Raw genomic sequence first — 5304 nt, 5'->3', positions numbered from 1 at the left:
TGTGTGTGTGTGTGTGTGTGTGTGTGTGTGTGTGTGTGTGAGAGAGAGAGAGAGAGAGAGAGAGAGAGAATATGTGTAGGTCAGGTTAAGTGTGAATTGCAGTAAATGCAAAAGTGAAAGCTACAACATGGCTCTCATGTTCCTGACCACTTCCTGAAGAACCTGCCTCGTGGGCCCCAGACTTAAGACTTTAATTTGGCTCCTCAGAACTGAGTCTGAGTCCCCCAGTAAAGATGGCAGAGAAAGTTAAAACCGTATTAAACCTGTTTATCATTGTTGCTTAAAATCAAATGTTTAGTTGTCCCAATTGTAAAATTTCTGGTGCACAGTTTTGAAATGTTACATACTAGTGAATGGGACCAGAGCCTTGCTGAATCTTAAAAAATAATCTTCCAACTTTCCTGTTTACATGATCCCGTTCTTTGAAACCAATTAGAAACGTGCATTCTGATCCTTAAATGTACAAGTTATAAAAGAAAAATGTGAGCTTGTCAGATCAACTACAACCACCAGTCTTAATAAAACTGAGTCACATCCAAATGGGCTGCACTTATACTACCCTCCCATTCTAGGGAGAACGTGGCCGGGGGAGGCAGTCTGAGTCATCACCTGGTTTGTTTGACATACGCTTCCTTCCATAAATTGGGAATGGCAAGCAGCACAGTGTTCCGGGCTTGCCTCAGAGAAGGAACTGTTGCAGTCTTGCATGATAAAATAGGGCCTCTAGGTTTGAAGGAAGGAGCTGAGCCCATGTTTTGACTTTAGATGTGGGGTGGGGTCGGGGGTTGGTGGTGGACAAGAAAGCGACAGATCCAAACAAGGAACATTTGTAAGTACCACTTTTGGAGGTTGGAGGAATTTTAGGGGTGGTTACGGTTGAATTTCTTCCTAGGATGTAAGAAGTATTGAGGAGATAAATTTGGGGTATTAAAATAAAAGTAAACTGGAAGCTAGTTCATGAAGTGGGCTTATGCATTTAACAAGAATATTCTAGATGTGGACAGTCCAAAAGGATTATAGGAGAGAGTGATATGTTTGTATGAATGGTTTGGTAGTTTGTCCGGGCAATGTTTAATTTTTGCTTAATTCATTCCAACTATTTTAAAATAAATGTCTTTCATTTGGGAACCTTTTTGTGGCAAATTTCAGTCTCCTTTAGGTGTCTTTTGAGGGAATGAGAAGAGAGGCTCACACATTTTCCTACATTGACTTTGGAGGCTCGCTGGAGCTTTTTAAAATGAAGAAGTTTAGAATGTAAAAATTGTCAAGAGAGACTAGAGAGGAAGGGGAATGAAGAGTAGGTTTATAGCTGAAGTGGATTTGTAAACTCAGCCTCTGCTTTGGGCTTATTTTTTAATATGTGCCAGACAGTCTTCTTCTGATTTCCATCCTGGCTTGTTGTGGCTCTTTCTCTGTATGAGCCTAGGGTGTTCCTTCTTTTAAAGCTGGAGTTGTCGCAGCCAGGGCGTTTTCTGTTTCGGCTTATGCCTTTTTTTTCTTTTCCTGAATGAGTGTCCTTTGTGTAACCCCAGTAATTCAGAAATCCTGCAGTCAAAGGGACTGCCCTGTCATGTGACTTAGGTACTAGGTGCTGGCTGCTATTGGTCAGCAGCTAATTGGCGGGTCCCTATAAGAGGTCCCGGGTCTGTCTACCGGCTGCTCTCCGGGCTTGGGATGCTGCTCAACAGGGGTGGAGGGGGGGGTGGGGTCTGTCCAGTGATTCAGCCACATGTGATAGATGACCAAGTGACTGCTTCCTTGGGGTCCACACACCAGTGGAAGACACTCAAAACTGGTTGTGGCTGACTTGATCAAACTGGCTTCCTGAACTGGTAACTGTCACTTTAATATAGCTTACTGATTAAACTCAGAAAAATGCAGCTGAAAATCTTTGCCAGGAACTTGTGTAGACTTACTCCCTGTTCCCCTCCCCCCCCCCTTGTTCTGATTTGTTTTGTCACAGGAATGAAACGTAGAAAACTTTTGTAGGAAAAGGGAAAAGTGCCTCCTGTGATCAGGAACAAAGACATTTTATTATCAGATTTATCAAGATGCGAAGAGGGAGTTTTCGCAAACGGAAGCTGGAGCATTCTGTCACCAGGAAAGACTGCTTTATCCAGAATTGGTAAGTGAAAAGTGGCATTGCTCCCTAATAGATCTCATATGGTGTGTGTGGGAATTGCAAAATTGTTCACAGACCCCTAACAACTATGTACAGCAGAGCACACATAAACAGAATGAGGAGTTTTAAAAGCAGCAGCCCAGCAATATAGCATAAAGGCTTAGAAAAGGCCAGGCAATTAACAAAAACAAGCTGAGTGTTCCTAGTTTGAACAGACATATATAATAAAACTAGATTTTGCTAACCGCCCCCACCCCCTTTTGTGGCAGGGGGAGCATAAAGTCAAAATGGGCTGTTTGAGTTGTGGCATTAATTGCCATGGATATAGACTTCCATTTAGTTTGAATAGTACATATAGAATTTGAAGGAATGCCTTCAGAATAGCCCTCCTTTCCCATTCTGGGGTATCAAATATTTATTTCATTAGAATTTTACAAATTCAAAGTTGAAGTGGTGTATCAGAAACATCTCCTGATTGTGAAGGGCAGGTTATGATGGTAACAGTGTTGGCCCTGTGGGTTTTTTTTTTTTTTTTTTTTTTTTTGCATTCGTGTCATAGGTTTTAAGATTGTTCTATTTGCTTACATTAGTACAGCAGAGGATGGTTATTTTTCTGTATGGTCGAATGTTGCATATGAGCTGCTCCTATGTTTTTAGGTTTCCAGGAAAATATAATAAAGCTTTGAATATCTGTGTTTATATTATAGGTTCTTATTCATGAACTATAAGAAAACAACGATTTTTTTTATTAGGCATGAATGTCTGATTGCCTGATTTGGCTTCTTAAGAATGATTGTACCAAAAAGTGAATAAGAACATTAGAATGGTGGGTGCCACCTCATTTTACCAGTTTCTTATTGGTCACTAGATGTAATCATGTGATATCTACTTAACATAGAATCAGATGGAAAAAATATTTTATCTTTAAACTGCTAGCAATTACATATACAATTATGGTAGTCTCCGTTTGTGAATGTGAATACATATAATTAAAATTACAGAGTTATATGTTTTGGATTATCTAGGATGTAAAGTATTTATTTATTTTTAAGCACCTTATGCCAAACTCAAAGTTGATACAACCTTTCTGACTTTTGGTTTCCATTCTGTTACTTCTTAAATTGAAAGGGAAAAATATATAAACAGGATAGCAGTTTTTGTCATCAGTGAAGTGACATGAAGGTGCAAGAGAGGAAGATGAATCTATTCACTGCCCTTTTTTCCCTTTTATATACTTTGAGGATTTTAAAGATCATTTTTCTCACACTAATAGCTCTCAAGACTTCTATTTATATATTTGTTTTCAACAAAATAAATAAAAAGACAAGATAACCATGACTGTGAAGGGAAGTTCCCCCAATAAATCAGGGAATTGGTGATGCAAACTTGTGCATATCACAAGTCATTTGACTGAATTAAGGTGTGGCCCCAGTTTCCCTAAATCACATGAATTTATAGGTTTTGGAGTCTTTGAGACAGAAAAATGGTGGCAAAGCATAAAAGTTTTCCCAGATAATTTATATTCTATTGCTACTGTGTGTTCAGTGTCTCAAAATTGTTTTCAATTTTGTATTTCATGTAAATACATGCCAGTTTAATAATCTGGCTAAATATTGTCCTGTTTGATGAAAAAAAAGCCTCTATAAATATTGTAGGTTTTCCTTATCCATTTAGAAGCCATTGTCTTGAGTTTTGTATATAAAAGTGTGATGGAAGTTCATTGGACAGTAAAGGATAGAAAGTAAATATCAAAAGAATTATTTGAGAACTTCATGTTTTTAATTTTATTTGCCAATCTCTGTTCTCATTTTTCTTTTTATTTTTTAAAAGTATATCTAAAATGAATGACATAGCATTGCCCTCAATTCTCCCCCAGGAGACATTAATGACCTGCATATGTCTTTGTGGGCATGTAAAACAACAAAGTAAAGGGAATCGGGACCAACTTCAAAATAATTTCTCTCAAATAGTCTTTGAGTCTTGCGTATTCAGGAATAAAAATGCTTTTCCTTTTGGGCTTTTTAATTTTTTCATAAGCTGGGGTGATATATAGTTCTGCCCAAATAAATTCTTCTTTGAGGGGGTTGTGTGTGTGTATCTCTATCTCTAGACTTTTTTTTTTTTTTTTTAATTTAAAGGGGGAACTTTGTAATCACCAGCGAAACAAGTGCCTGTTTGTTGGAACCCAGATAAGCCTCACAGTGTTGTTCCTATGACAACTGAGTAGTTGGGTGTTGAAATGTAGCTTTAAGTTCTCGGTTTGGAAATGTCATTGAGACCTCCCACTACAGTCTCATTGAGTAGGAGGATAATGAGAAGGGGAAAAACCATGAAGCAACATAAGCATCTCCATTCGTTTCATGTCTTCCCGACTTGTCTTTGTGTACAGGATCACCATGGGAGTGGTAAACATAGGTCTGGAACAAAGCAATACCTCGGTATAAAAATCAATGGGAAGGGGTCAGAGAAGTTGAGGAAGATAAATAACAACATATGGGGGCAATAAAGAGGCAGGAGAAGGCAACTTCCATGGGTTTGTGCAAATCTTTTATTCAGTACTGACCAGCAGTGAGAACATCTTGAACCATTTATTGTATAGCTCTTCAAGAGCTGCAAATACTTCCTTAAAATGCAATGTGGAGAAAATTCCTTTGGTAGCAGCAGGATGGTTTGCCACTTTGGCATAACATTTATTCACCTCCCCTAGGATGACTACAAGGGGGCACTGTGTTCTTGCAAGACACATGTTTTTAAACCAGTTGTTCATTTGTCATTCAATAGCTTTTGTTTTCTTGTGGGAAAGACAAGGTTGTACTACTAAAAATTTATTTTATCCTAATCAAAAATTACTTGTGGGAAGAAGCCCTTTTTGAGTTGGTTGACTGACGATCTGTAGAATACTGTATTTGAGGGGAGGGCTTGTTTAGACCAATATGTGGCATAGATTAATTATGCAGTGGTGGATTTTCATGTCTGAAGGACTTCCTATTTTCTGCCTCTAAAGATTTTGGCAGTTTATTTTGTCACCTGCACCACCAGAAGTTAGTAAGAAAAAGATCTCAGTGGGTTTTGCCCCTTTAATAATATGTGCCCACCATTTCTTCTGAAATCCAAAAAGTTTTGAAAATTTTAAAAAAGGACAGCAAACCTAAACTTACCAGGGCTAGTTGTAGTCTTTTTTT

The 5304-nt window shown here is 38.2% G+C and overlaps 1 long non-coding RNA gene across 3 annotated transcripts in view; it reads left to right on the top strand.

The window, feature by feature from the left end:
* LOC125614126 overlaps window positions 1-4158 on the top strand; it is a 78793-nt gene extending 74635 nt beyond the window's left edge. For all 3 annotated transcript variants that reach the window (XR_007344771.1, XR_007344770.1, XR_007344769.1), the window contains one exon: window positions 1964-4158. This is a non-coding gene — a long non-coding RNA (uncharacterized LOC125614126). The remainder of the gene's footprint in view (window positions 1-1963) is intronic.
* Window positions 4159-5304: the final 1146 nt, after the last annotated feature.

This window comes from Marmota marmota, unplaced genomic scaffold (genome assembly GCF_001458135.2).
Source record: "Marmota marmota marmota unplaced genomic scaffold, marMar, whole genome shotgun sequence".
NCBI lineage: Eukaryota > Metazoa > Chordata > Mammalia > Rodentia > Sciuridae > Marmota > Marmota marmota.
Note: the sequence above shows the minus strand (reverse complement) of the source record. Positions and strands in the feature narration are given on the sequence as shown.